Genomic DNA, 15322 nt, shown 5'->3' with positions numbered 1-15322 from the left:
ACCTGAGCCAGACCCCACCTCAGCCAGCTCACCACCAAACCATTCACACCTGCAACCAATCCCCAAGCTCCTTGGCCACCTCCTTCAACCAGAGTCCGTTCCCTGCATGTCATGGACAGGCTGAATGTAGAGGAGTGGTGGGAGACACAAAAGATCTCCTTCTCTCCTGCATCCAGAGATTCTTCCTCAGATACCAACACTTGGGACCATTTGAGAAGATCCTCAGGATTGTTCTGAGGGGCCCTACCTACTCATCAGGGTCCTTGACCTCTGGGGTGTCCCTTTCATCCTCCAAGGACTCTATTCCTGTCGCAAGGTTGGGACTAGACATGACGGACCCATTGGAACACTTTGTTCAAAATGAGGGGGGAGGGACTATTGTAAGAGAAGAGCTATTACATGTTATAGATGAAAAATGAATACAAATTGACTTTGATTAAAATAGACTTGTTATGTTATGAAGACTGAATGTAGTTTAATTAATACTAATGGGTGTTTGGGTTAATTTTTCATTGTTCTACTCAACTGTATCTTAACCCATGGAACTGGATATAGATTTTATTTTTGTTCTTCCTTTTCTAGTTCATCTTTTTCCATGATTGCCTTCTTTCCCTATACAGCGATTTCTTAAATAGAGGAGGGGAGGATCCAATAGAGGAGGGGAGGATCCAAAGTTAACAGACCTCTGTGGGTTCAACACTCAAACAGACAGTTTCTGCATGTGCTGTAGAGAGAAATGTGGGGCAGATGGAGTTCACCAACCTGGGAAGGTAGCTCATCTAGAAGGAAAACTCTGGTCCTAAACCTCTGCTGCCTTGTAGGATATCTTCAGGAGAAGAAAAGGTCAAGGAGTAAACCCTACACAAATCCAGAGTGGAGTCTCTATGACAGCCTTGTACACCTTCTTCTGGCAGCTCCTGCAGCCAAGCTCATACCACAGGTATTCTCTGTTTTCCTTTGGACCACATCAGTGAGGCCAAGAGGAAGGTCTTGTCATCTGGGCACCCCAAGACCTCCATACACACTGTGCAGGCTTGCACCCTGGGGAGGTCACTTTGGTGCTCCTAACACAGCGGTTTGTCTTTACACACCGAGGCACACTCCATTGTCTCCTGAGATGCCAACAACAATTACCGTACTGGCCTGAATATAAGCCTCACTTTTTTTCCAAATTCTGACTGTGAAAAGTTAAAGTGCAGCTTAAATTCACGACCTTACAAAAATTGGCTTTAACGATATCGCTGCTGAAACAGACATACGATAAAACAGAACAGGTTTGAGTGCCTGTGGAATTTTAAGGGAATGGCTTATATTTGGGTATTATCCCCCCCCCCCGGGAATTTTAAAGGTGCAGTTTATATTCGGGCTAATACGGTACAGCTGATCTTATATGCTGGCATAAGAGCTGCTGAGATAATAAATCTGTGGTGCTTTGAAGACTTAGGGAAAGGATTATAAGCCAGCCTGAGAGCTCAGTTTGAGTCCCTTGGATGGGGTACATTTTTAACATAACTAGATATGTAACAACACAGAAGTCTTAATGGGTAAGCTGAATTCTTCCTATTTAACCTCAAAACCTAGGAAGCACTTGCTCTCCTTTAAAACATGGAAACACTTCAGCATGCCATGACAATCATAATTCCAGCTCAGCTATCAAATTGTGCTGGAATATATGATTGGCATTTGCTGACCTCCTAACTCATAACTGCTGCAAGAGTTTCTCTCACTTTCATTCCGCAGCACTTGCCAAATGATGTTGTTTCCCAGTTCTAAATTATTACAGTTTTAATAAGGCCAGTGATTTAGTGTCTGCATTTTGATATTCGCTTAGCTACAATTTCTGCATTCCATCATCTGTACAACAGTCAAGTTGTGTGTCGGGGCAGAGATGGATGTGGGAAGCATCAAGGCATCCCCTCTAAAATTATCCACAAGAGGGCTCATTGTGAGCCATGTATTACTAGCAGTCTGGTAGCAAACATCAAACAAATGAGGAAATGGAGGGAGAGCCCATAAAACATCCCCATTTGGTTGAATCGCTTTTTAGAAAATTGAAAACTGAACCTGCCATCACCAGAGCTGACAACTTTCCTATCTGCTGCTTACAATCTAAGGGTTCTTCATATTACCTGCTTATTGAACATTCATCCCGATTTGCTTCCAGAAAGCCTACGCAGTAGTTACTGGTAGATTATGTCCAATCTTTACTGAGCTTTCATTCCTATTTGTTTACAGGGAAGGTTATATGACAATGAGCATTCATCCTGATACACCTGTTCATCATTCGTTCATCCCACACTTTGCAGTGCTTTCTCCCCTTCACTTTTCTAACTGCAAAAAGTTTTCTTTTCTTTTGTTTGTTTTTAAAGTAGATGTGTTGTGTTAGGGTGGTAGAGCACTTTAATCCACTTTCATTGGGCAAACCTAAATGACCAGTATACACTTGAATAGCTCCTGCAAGATTTTGATGGTCTGGAAGCACCCTAAGCCAATGGGTGTATCATCCTGTTCCCTGGAAATGAGAGCTGGTCACAGTTCCATAGGCAAGTCTCTAATTGTTTGTACTTTTCCTGTGAATTGCTTTGAGCACCATGTATGTACAGTATATGCAAAAGAAGTGACACACACACATAAAGTCATTATGACTTTATAATATGCCCCGAGCAAAATTGCCACCATGTAGAGCTCTGTTAGCCTACTCTGTAGCCACTTTTCAAAGTAACACAGGAAGTGACCTAACCCACCCCCATCTCTCAATCGTATCTAATCCCTTTCCTTTCAGTCTAACTAAGATGGAAGAGCAGATACAAGCCACAGCAGAGATTATGGTACATCTGGGAGCTGAGTCGCTGTACGATTAGTTACCATTTAATTTCTCTCTCACTCCCACTCCTTTTATGGGCAAGTGAGGCACACACACTTAAGTGATTTTCCTTAATGTACAATTCATGCCATATCTTCTTCTGTGACAATGGCAAACAGCACTAAGCGGCACTGATTCCTCACGTCATTCTTTTATTTCCTTTGCACAGAGTGGAGGGGTTGGTTCTGGAGTTGTGTCATTTTCTAGGCCAGTCCCAAAGCAAACACACCATCATTTATTAATATATAGGCCATCACTGGGAAACATGAACAATGACTTATTGTGTAAGAGACTGTTGATGCGTCAAGTTCAAGCCCCCAGAATTCCTCCTCCTGGGCCCACAATTGACCCATAGGATCCCTTCAATTCCATTGAGAGCCCTTTGTTTTGTATTTCTATTAATAATTATGTTGGGCGTACATATTTGCATGCCTGTATACCCAGAATGCACTGTGCTTTTTTTTTGCTTTTTTTACAGATACTCCAAGGCAAAGCTGTTGCAAATTCTAGACTCAGAGTTGAGAGGACTTCAGTTTCCCTCCTCCAAAAATATATTTGGGCAACGGGGTAATGAAGACCACTTCTCCCCCGTCATTCATTTTATATATCCCAGACTTACCTCTTTAGAGTGTGCAGAGTGATTAATGTAAGTGTGAAATCCTTTTTAATATCCTTTCTTGAAAACTTTTGGAGGTGTAGGGTTTCAGCGCAGCACTCTTCTCTGTAATTCAAACTGAGTACTAACTTGTTATAGCAAGTGTGCAATAAATAATGGATTTTACTTGGAGTGAAATCCTGTGCGCGATGGACTTGTTGTATTACAAAAAAGCTTTATAGGAAGGACTTGTATTTATTTCATTGCCGAAAAGCTTTGCAAATGCATATTTTGGCTTTTTACCTGGAATCTTGGATAGCACCCCCTCTAATAAAAAATAATAATACTTTTCTTCGGCTACTGACAGTGGAATCAGAATTCCACTTAGCAGCAGTGTTGTGATTTTGGACACACATGAAAAAAGGGAAGGATGCAGGTCTACCAATGTCCAGAACCAGATGGTTATCTCTGCAGCCAAGGTCCTTTGCTGTCTCTGGGTACTTTTTTTGTACTGTACTTCAGCAAACACTTGACCTGGCTTTTGTGTAGATTCACAAGCTGTCCCTCCAAACAGCAGGAGATTTATTATGTCTTTAACTTTTAATTTCCTTGCTTGGATTGTGGAAATGATGTGATGTGTGAGTCCGATGGTACTCCTTAAACAAATGCTGCCAGTATTTTAAACAGAACAAATAAGTTTGTTTCGGAATAAACAGGGTGTTGGGGGAATTAACTTTTCTTAAAACAGCTTTCAGGATTTACTGCATGTTGAGCCATCATTCTCTTGGCAAATTTTACTATGGAAGGAGAACAAATTTTAAAAACACACTTTTGTGTGGGTGTACAAGTCAACACACACCACTGAACAACTTTCATCTTAAAAGTGTTTGGAAATATCTGGAGACTAGGACTTTCGAACCCTTACATGCCTATTCTCAAGATGCTATTAGTTGTCAGACTCTTTGCTGGAAGGTCTTGTGGTGATGTTATTTTGCTGAGCCAGGGAGTGGGATATTTAACCTTACAATTCATTCAGGATAGAAGAAGGAACCATGCCAAAATGAAGGGCAATTGTCAGACGGCAGTGGTGGTTGCTCTTGAGTAATCAGTCGGGACTCAGACCTGTCTTTTACAGGGTTTATTTTGGTGCAAAACTATTTACAGTGCAGAGCCACAAGTTCATGTCTGCCTCAATCGCTAGCAGAATCCAGGAGTAGTTGTTTCTGGGACCTCCCTCAACATAAGAGCTTCATCACCCCCAGCCTTTTCCTTCTTTCTTTGCGTTTTACACCTCTGTGCAGGGTGGGCGACGGAAGGGGTGTGCTTCCTTCCTGGCCGGCTTGACCAGGAGCGGTGCTGAGGCTCCCAGCAGCATCCTCTGGTCCTTGCTCCTCTTCCCCACTGGAGGTGTGGCTTTCCTCGCCACAGGAAGAGGAACTGCTTTGCAAAATTTTCAGAGGTTCCCTGTAACTCACCTGCCCCTCTGCTTCCCTACCCTGTTCTGATGGCAGTACCCTGACAGCAATGAAGGAAAGTTGCTGAGAATCCAGAAATCTCTGACTAGCCATAACTGGTGTGCCCCATCCTGCTTCAGAATAAGTTGCATGAGGAGGGGAACAGTCCTTACAAAATGTTGCCGTCAGACATTGCAAACTAGGGTCGCCATATTTCAAACAGTGAAAATCTGGACAGAAAAGTTGTTGATTTGCAAAATAGCAAAGATTTTTTTTTTTGCTGTTTTTGAGCTATTTTTATGGAAAATTGGCACTGCTGACATGGGGTGCCGTTCGTCTGGATTTTCTTGGACATTTTTACTGATTTCTGCCTGGAACCTGCTAGAGACGGCAGTGTTCCAGATATGTCCGGGAAATTCCAGGTATATGGCAACCCTGTAAGAAGCAACGAGGACCAGAATCTTCTAGGTGTTCATATCAGCAAGGAAATCTGACTTAATAAGCTTTTGTATACCAGGGATAGCTCGGTTGGTAGAGCATGAGACTCTTAATTTCAGAGTCATGGGTTCAAGCCCTACATTGGGCAAAAGAGTCCTACATTGCAGGGGATGGACTAGATAACCCTTGTGGTCCCAACTCTATGAATCTATAGGTCAGGACCTGATTCACACTGGCCTATAGCTGTGGTTGCCCTTATGTGATGAAATGCTCTTCCCTCTGTGGCAGCCACTAGTTGCTTCAGATATCATGTAAAACCTTCTCCTTTTGCCCTCATTCGTAAGACTGGACCTTCTTTGATGTGCTTGACTCCCTCGAACTTATTGTTTTATTTGCTTTCACATGCTTTGGCGTGCTTTTAGACTACTGTTCTAGGCTGTATTTTTTGCTTAAACAATATTGTTTGTTTTTAATATTGTATCACTGCTTAGACTTTTCTTTCTTTTCTAACGTTAATCAGAATGTAAGTGCTCTTAAATAAACAAAATAATGAACAAGGGATGTCCTTGGTGGTGAGGCCATTTATCTTGAGGTCCCTCTGGCTATCAGCGGCCTGAGTCCCTCCCGGCAGCCTCTCTCAAGTTACCATTTCAGTCTTGCCCACCGCATTGAAATAAATGTCACAAGCACACAAAACTCACTTGCACGCACTGATGTTTCTTACTACTGTTTGATGATTTGCGGTGCTCATGCTCGGTGGTGTCTTCTCTTTGATGCCAAATAACACAAATGGTTGGTTAATCTCCGGTGCCTTTAAAAAAAAGAGAGAAGTTCATCTAATGTTTTGTCTGACAGTCCTCTCAGAATTAATGGGGGGCCGCCAATGGCATTCCACAGCTGTTGTCCCTGTTTACAAACTGTAACACATGAGGACGTCCCCTTTGCGGGGCATATGGAGCATGTTCTGTATGTTACGTTTAGCATTCTGCGATGTCTTGTTAAATCTCAATTTTACGGCCTTACCCTGTAAGGCTTTTCTGAACGAGACAGACAAGAGAGACAGGTGTGTCACAGATTCAGCTTGGTGACAAGTTTTCAAATTCAGACGCATTCTTTGAGCCACAAAGTAAAGGAGCAGCTGGTGGCTCAAGGGCCTATCTGATTCTGTTGGAATTTTTGTGGCAGAAAGAATGAGTTGTTTTGTACTGCCTGAGAGCAACACCAGGCACATTTCTGTGGAGATACAATTTGTGTTTGATCTTGTCAGGTGGACTTTAGCCTTCACTAGCGGTCTGGCCATTATCTGTTCAGCTCTAAACAGTGTCTTGTGCTGGGGTTTGAATATTCTCAGCTTCTATTAAGATCAAAACTGTCTGAAAGTGCTGAGTGTGTCTGAATATACAGGCCTCATTATTTATCAAAACGTGACACAAAGGAAGAGAAGACTGTATGGGTACTGCGATTACATATACAAGATCATTTATGACAGTCATTTTAACACCATTGCTTTCTTACTAGAAGGAATACTGTCGGTCCACAGTTGGGATGCAGCTGAGGAAAAGGCAGAAAAGCATAAAAAAGCCAAATGGTGCTGTTAAAGGCAGATCAGTAGTTGGGTTCTGGAACACAGAGACAAGGATGCAAAGGACCAGAAGCAATAATGGTGGAGGAATTGAGGTTGTATTCAGCCTCAGAGTAGACCCACTGAAATTAATGAATCTAAATTAGCCATGTCCATTACCATCAATTGGTAATAGGACTAGCACTGAATACCACTCTGTTTTTTTTGCAGATATCAATGCAAACTGTCCTGATCCACACATCCTGGTTTCCCTCAGAAAGAGCATGATGTACCCCCCACCAGAGGTAGTACTACCCTTCCCCTAACACTGTTGAAAGCAGAATAATGTATAATCACCCAATACCTCCATGAACACACAATAAAATCTGGAGGGGCCCATGTGTGTTCATCTGATCAAAAGAAAACATAATTTTTCCGAGCAGTTCAGGTCATGTTTATTTAAATCTAATAAGATGCTTTGAGAATATAGCATTATCAGTGCTCAGCTATTTCAGTAAGTAACACAAGAGCAAAATAGGAAAATGCAAACATTTTGTGCTTAAGAGTTGTATGATAAACCAGATTACCTCATCATATTCTTCCTCTGCTTTGCTTTGCCAAGCTTTCTGATGTTGGGTTCCCATCTAAACACATGTAGCACTACAACTTTTCAAAGGCCCCTTGAGTAATTATCCTAAGATATTTTCAGAGGTAGGCCAAGAGGTTCCATGTGAAATTTCCTGGAGATGTTAAATGGCCATAAAGTAAAATTGAACATAGGTTTGAGGAATGTGCATTGCAATTCAATATGGCAAGCAAAGATCTATACAACAGAGGCAACATTTTAAATCATGGTCTCTTTGCATGGGGAAATAAGAGATCTGGGTATCCCTGCCACCCGATCATTATAAACATCAAATGATGTTCATGTAGTCAAGGTGCTTCGAATTATATAATTTGTAATTATGAGGAAACATTGGAGAAGCATCACAGAAGCATTGATTATTCACATGTTTGAGCCGAAGATGATATCTTTCAGAGCATAGATTCCATCCAGTGGTGAAGAAAAAAACACACTGATCCGTTTGTTGTTTAGCTTGGAAGAAGTCAGAAATTCATCATTCATTCGTGCCAGGAAATTAAGACTGGCTCAAAACATTTTTTAAAACAGAAAATGACATTCAGGGTGTATGTATACCTCTCTGAGAAGGGCATGTAAGGAATTCCCTTGACAATTTATTCCTCATTCACTGGGCCAGGGATAGGGACTATGTGGCCCTTCAGATGTTGTTAGACTTCAGCTCCCATCATCCTTGACCTTTGGCCATGCTGGCTGGAACTTGTGGGATCTGGCATCTAAGAACATCTGGAGGGCCACAAGTTCCCCATCTCTACATTAGGCTGCCTCATTTGTTGCAACTCCAGATGTTTGAGTTTTGTCCTACTGTCACTTGGACCTGGCCTCCGATGATCTCTCTTGTAAAGTGAAGCAGCTGAGTAAAGTTCACAGACACTCTGTCTGCAATCCTATACACACTTACTTGGGAGTGAGCCCTACTGAATCCAGGCGTGAGCTACACATACAGCAGAAAAAGGTGGCTGTCCTGAACCCCTGGCCTACCTGGCAGCAAGTCAGTATGTCATGCTCAAAGTCCAGGGGTTAAGCCACACAAGCAAAGTTCAAATCCAAAGTCCAAAGGTCAGGAAACACAGCTCAGGGTCAATCCAAGCAGCCAAGTCTGATGTCCTGCAGTCAGGATACAGTAAAACCTGAAGCACAGTCCCATAGAGGTTCGGGAGCATCCAAGTCAAGATCCATCAACATGGGCAGTTGAGCAGCTGAGTGCTTCCCTTTTGTACTTTGTATGCTGATTGAAGCATCTGGGCTAGAGGAGACATGTGACCCTCACCTGTCCTGAGCCTAATCCATCTGAGGAATCACACCCCTCTTCCCAGAGCTAGCAAGCCCCATCTGGCCAGCTTGTGGACCCTTGCCTGCCTCAGCCTCCTGGAGCATCCCTCCTGCCGCTCCCTACACCTCAGTGCCTGCCATGTTCATGGAGACAGGGGCCCCTCTGGCTCTGGTGATGTGTCCTGCTGCTCTGGTTCCTGTGCACTGACCTCCATCCCCTTGTCGTCCTCCATCACCATGTGAGTACCTCCTCCCCCATCCCCAGCTTGCCCCAGTATGTCCCAGTCCTGGCTACACCACTTGCTGGGATCCTCTTCCTCCTCTTCCCTGTCGTGCTGCCGCTTTATGACAGTGGCAGAATGGGCTGTGCCACGTCAGTTTCAGGATGAAGGAAGAGAAAGGAAGTAGGACAATTCCATTGGCTCTGCCTTTAGTCCTCCCTCAGCTGCCATTCCATCAGGCTACCTGAACTGCTTGCATCAGTGATGGCCAAACTCGGCCCTCCACCTGTTTTGGGACTACAATTCCCATCATCCCTGACCACTGGTCCTGTTAGCTAGAGATGATGGAAGTTGTAGTCCTAAAACAGCTGGAGGGCCAAGTTTGGCTTTCACTGGCTTACATCATAGCTGATCATTATTAAAAACTTTCAAGCTTTAAGAACTAGTGCTTGAGTTTGCTTTTTTCCACCTCCCTTCCCCTTCCCCTTCCCCTTTTGTGTCATATCCTTTAGACTGTAAATTTGTGGGCTTATCTTTTTTTTTTTTTACTGAGTGTATGCTGCTATGGGAGTCTACTTGACTGAATAATGGGGCCTTGTACTTGACTAAATAAATAAATAAGAGCATCTTATTATATGAAAACTATCATCTCAGAATCAGCCCTAAGCAACTCCTATAACAGTTCAGGATGGTGGGTTTTTCTGAAAACCTACTTTATTTAATGTGATATTTTTAGCATTAAGAAACGAACAATTGCATGCACAAGATGGGGTCTTTTTTAAAAACATGGAAATGAAACAGAGAGAAGGATGAATAAGGTTTTGGTTACAAACCCAAGAGAAAGGACAGGGTCCAAGAGGAAAAATTCCTGCATTGAATTAACACATTTTACAATCACGTTGCCGTCCTTCTCTGCAAGACAAATAAGGAGACTGAAAGAGACACTTGGAATGTAAACCATAACTGCATAATTTCCCTTGTCAGCTGATGCACACTGAAATTCTTACAATAGCATAATAATACAAAATTAGGGACAGGTTTTTTTCCCTGTTTTATGAGTGTTTCCCTTTCTGCATATTAAAAAACCATTGTTTCTTTATTTATCCCTCCTCTGTGGAAGATAGGGTTTTCTCCAAAGAAATCTATGTGCCATAATACAACCTTATCCTTCCTTCTTATTCGAGTTGTTTGTAAAGGTTTGGAACTGGAGCCTTTTCTTCTTGTTTTATTAGCAGTGGATGCCTTTCCCACTTCCAAACACTAACAGTATATTTTGGCCACATGAGATAAAATATTCTGGTTCTTACGGAGCTGTTCATATGTGTGGCTTTCTTCCCTAAAGCTCCCCTTTTCCTCCTTCCTAAGAGCAGCAGCTGTGACCCATGCAGTCGCCCAGTGGATGAAAGGACAATAAAACTCTGAAGCGACATAGTTGCTTGGTAACCACCTGCCAGGAAGCACAAGAATGGAACATATACAGTGCCCTGGAGACTGAGGGCATCACGTAGACAAATGGGTGCCATGCAGTTGGCCTGAGGATCAGGAGTGTTGAGCATGAATATATCCTACAAGGCAGTCTCACGCTATACACACTGAACATAGCAGCACCTCAACTGCATCATATTATAGCCACAGCAAGGATTATTTCTTAACTATGACAACAGTCTTGGACAACTTTACCATATAAGTGCACAGAAAAATATCTAGAATTGGAAAAGAGATGACAGAATGGAAAAGCACATGTAATTTAGCCAAGCATTTCTATTTAAATACAATTAAAATAGTTAATCTTGTTTAAATTTCGAGACATTTGCATTCTTTGCTGTGGGTCAAGGCTATGGACTTTGGACGCGCATCAGAATCCCAGATTAGGTTAGCCACGGTTTGTGCTCAGAGTAAAAACAAAATAGCAGGCCTGGCTGCATTTGAAGTAAGCAGAGCTACAATTCTGGGAGCTGCTTTCCCAGATGTTGAGTTACAAATGCCAGCCATCTTGTAGTAGATGATCTTGTGTAACTTAAGGCTTTCCCCATGAGATTATGTCCGCGTTGGCCTGTGACTTTAAAAGAGATCACTTTCATCTGGATTTTGTCGGCCTCTTCCAACTTTGGAGCAAACCTGGAATCAGGACAGGTCTGAAAGACTGATCTCTGATATAATTTTCTTTTACACAGTTACCCAATGGAAAGCATTTGCATGTTTAATAGCCTATGTGGAACTGATATGTATGGCCCCATTACTACATGTTGAAATTAGAGTGTCATGCATTTATAGAAGACTGCCCTCTACCTGAATGGCTGTTTGAAGGAGTCCTTTACAGTGGTACCTCGGGTTACAGACGCTTCAGGTTACAGACTCTTCAGGTTACAGATTTCGCTAATACAGAAATAGTACCTTGCACGGTGGTGGCACGGCGGCAGCTGGAGGCCCCATTAACTAAAGTGGTACCTCAGGTTAAGAACAGTTTCAGGTTAAGAACGGACCTCCAGAACAAATTAAGTTCTTAATCCGAGGTACCACTGTATATGACAGACTGCCCAGTCCAAGCCAATTTTGAAAGTAAACCTTAGGACATCTAGCTATACGACTGTGGATTGAATTGGTTTGCATACATGCTATGCTGAGGGAAGAATGGGTGGACTTCATACATCTGACTAAAGTCATTTGAAAATCTGTACTTCCAAACAAGTGTGGAAACCTGATCTGCCTCCATGAGTTGCATCTGCACACACATAACCAGCTCAGCCCTTGGAACTAAAAGCTAAAAATCAGCCTAGGCTGGCCAGTAAAAATCACCCATGCCGTAGCTTGGAAGTGTCATGTGCATTGACCCATGTTAGCAAGAGATCAGAATGTCAGCTACAATTGTCAGAGTGGTGTCTCTGAAATAATGGCACAAGCATCATGTTCTTTTGTGGATCCTTTGATGATGCCTGTACAAAATATATGCTGGTGGAACGTGCTCCATGAGAGAAAAGGGAGTGCAATATTATTTCATGTATATGGTTGCTCTACAGCATTGACGTGTCTTCTTCTCCCTGGATCACCTTTCCGGATGCAAAAAGTATAGCTGTTCTGCTGTTCATGCTAGGATAGGCAGGCTACTGGTATTTTGACTATTCCTGCAGCTGAGGATGTGATGAGTGAGCTGTCACGTTTTGAGGAGGAGGGGATTTAAAGGAGTGGAATGGAGAGAGCAGGAAGCCCTTAAAGAATTCGCCCATGCTAAACCCTTCCTCACACGGAGCACTGTGCGTCTCCTTTAACACATTTTAGCTGTGCACTTTCCAGTTTATAATTCAGCTACATGGGAATGGTGAAGCAGGGGAGATTATTCATTTTCAGGAGGATAACAGCCTACCTTCTACACAGAGTATGTATCAGATTTCAGTCCTGAAGCTACTACTTGTCATCGATGATATTTTCATGAGCTTTTCCCTTCTGTGGGCAACATGAAGATGATGGTGGTGCATGATTTGTATCAGTAGACATGCAGTGATTCAGGTGCCTTGGAAAAATGTGGTGGTTCAGTTTTGACCCATCGTAGCCTCCACTTTGATGTCTTCTTCCATCATAGGGTAGTCATGACCTTTATAACCAAGATCATACTGCCCTTACATTTCTGAAAAGAGATATTAATTTCATCTATGTCCTGTCTTTTTCCTTATGCTGACAATAAAAGGGATATTGAAAACCTGGGCTATATGATATGGACATGTTGACTTCACTGCAGCGTCAACACTGCCATTTCTGTGTGTGGGTCACTGATGTCAATGCTGCCTCTTTGCTTGTTAGTTCACCTTTCATTGGTCATACTGTAGGGTACATTTCTCAAGCCCCACAAACTGAATGTATCTCCCTTTCCTGGGAATAGATATATTTCCAAACTATACAAAATAACTAACGATCTTATTTTGTCATGATCCACTCTATATTTTTCAGAAGGGATAATGTATTCTCTTTTTATTGCTTCTTCCTTTTATCGCCAACAGTTAGTAGGCTGCAAGAAGAGGGGAGCAAGTGACCACTTTCTTATCTGTAACATTCAATTGAAGAACAAATAATTTTGGCCAACAACTCGTGGAGCAGACAATGGAAAATAATTGTGGGAATTAAAAACATATTGCTTACACAATTCAGGGCTAACCAGGCATGTTATGTAAGAAACTTATGAATTATGATTATATCTTACAGTAATCATGAAGTGAAAATGTGAATATTATAAAAGCTGAGAAAAAATGTACTCAAGTCAAGCGCTGAGATGTATTACATTTGGTTTTAGGTGGATTCCAGCAATATAACTGAAGAGCCTCAAGAGCAATAGTTTGATTTGATACTGTCAGAGCTGGCTCCTGGTCCCAGCTCACAAAGGACCAACGCTAGCCGATAGTAAAGTGTCAAAGTCTTTATTGAAGAATAGTTTCCATTTCCAATCCTCAGCGTCCCAGCTCTACGTCTGGAGTTTAGACCGGCGAAGCTCCGTCTGAGTCTCCGCCCCCTGTACACCAGTTTAAGACTCTAATCTTACTCCACCTCTTCCTTCTCTCTCTCTTCCTCTGGGTCCTACTACCCCCCGGGGTCTCCTCCCTCCTGGACTCTTCCGACGCAGACGTTGACCCCTCTGACTCCTCCCCCTCTCTTCGGCGGGCTTTAGGACCTGGCTCCCTACCCGGGCTGCCCACCGTGCCGCCCTCCTGTACATTTGAACTTGGCGCGCGCGCGCGTTTAACTTTCCTGATGACCGTTTCCTCGCTCCCTGACGAGGGTGTGGTCACTCCTGCCTCACGTTCTCCCGCTGCCTGCGCGCCACCTGATCCCGATGCCTGGGACTCCTCCCCCCTACTGCACTCTGGGGGGGGACGCTGGTCCTGATTTCCAGCTGCTACTCTCTGAGTCCCCTCTGGCCCCTTCTTCCCGAGGTGTCCCCCTGGGCACTCCCCTTGCCCTGACTATGGGGGCCCCTTTCTGTGAATCCTCCGAGTCACTGGAGAGACTCAGAGACCTCGGATTGCTGTCATCGCTGACATTTCCTTCGGACTCCTCCCCCTCGCTCTCCATTTCCTCCCTCTCCTGTGACTCTGCTCCTGAACCCCTGACATCCATCCCCCCCTCGAAGCCCCCCTTCCCCCCTCCCCCTCCTCTGGCGGGGGTGCTGGGTGCTCCGTCGCTGTGGGGGTGAATGGTGGATACAGTTCGTCCCCCGTGGCGTGCATCCAGCCGGATAAGTCCGGCTCGTTCTCCGTGTTTTCGCCGACCTCGATCTCCTCTGCTTCCATCTCCGTGCCGCCATGCTCGAACCCAACGTCCTCCCCCAGCATGTCCATGTCCATCTCGCCCTCTGTCACCTCTGGGTCCGTTGCCTGCCAAGGACCCCCCCGCCACCTCCTGCTCCACCGCTCCTCTCCTCGATCGTCCCACCAAAACGAGCGGTCTGAGGCAAACCCCGAGGGCGAGCCCTCCGGGGAACGTGTTTCTATTGCCGGTTCCTCGTCCGAGGTGAACCCCTGGAATGTGCTGGTTGAAAGCGTGGGTGTGAAAAGCCAGTCGTCGAAATACTCGGCTGGCATGGGCCTGTGTGGGAACAAGGCATGAAACTCCTCCTTGAGAAGAGGCTCGTTCAGGGCATAGTCCGGCACCCAACGGTTGGCGCTGGCCGGGGTACCTTCACTGGCGAGAAAATATTCTACTCCCTCTTCCCCCCATCTCGAGTCTAAAATCTCTGTGACCTGGTTGATGGGCTCCCCTCTTGACGACTCCCTCCTTGGGGGGGTCTCCCTATACGGGTGTGGTGCCGTGCCCTGCGCCTGAAATCGGTGAGGTGCTTTGTAGGGCGTGAGCACCGACCTATGGAATACTGGGTGCATTCTGGATCCCTCCGGAAGTGTCAACCGGAAGGCCACTGGATTGATCTGTGCCTCCACTTGGTAAGGTCCTAGCTGCTTATGTCCGAGTTTCTTCTTCGCTAATGATCTGGTCGGCACTGCGTGGGCCGCTAACCACACCCAGTCTCCCACCTGTATGTCCTCCCCGACCCTTCTGTGCTTGTCAGCTTGCAGTTTGTATGCGTGCTTTGCAAGCTCTAACTGCCTCCTAAGCTGTTCGTGAACCTCCTGCAATTCTGCCGCTAAGACTTCCGCTGCCTGTGGCTCCCCCTCCCCCAGTCTCTCCAATCCCGGGAAGGTTCTGGGATGCCTCCCGTTGTTGGCGAAGAACGGTGTCACCCCCGTGGACACGTGCTTCGTGTTGTTGTAGGCGAACTCAGCGAGCGGCAGGTAGTC

At 44.6% G+C, this 15322-nt stretch overlaps 1 long non-coding RNA gene across 1 annotated transcript; it reads right to left on the bottom strand.

Annotated features, from left to right (window-relative positions):
• Positions 1 to 6047: 6047 nt before the first annotated feature.
• On the bottom strand, positions 6048 to 10486 carry LOC310685146. Its single transcript, XR_014515098.1, has 5 exons — positions 10352 to 10486; positions 9878 to 9956; positions 8533 to 8658; positions 7499 to 7651; positions 6048 to 6161 (listed from the first exon to the last, which is right to left on the bottom strand). It is a non-coding gene; the product is annotated as an uncharacterized lncRNA (long non-coding RNA).
• Between the last annotated feature and the right edge of the window lie 4836 nt (positions 10487 to 15322).

This window comes from Podarcis tiliguerta (genome assembly GCF_965153285.1).
Source record: "Podarcis tiliguerta genome assembly, chromosome: 9".
Lineage (NCBI taxonomy): Eukaryota > Metazoa > Chordata > Lepidosauria > Squamata > Lacertidae > Podarcis > Podarcis tiliguerta.
Note: the sequence above shows the minus strand (reverse complement) of the source record. Positions and strands in the feature narration are given on the sequence as shown.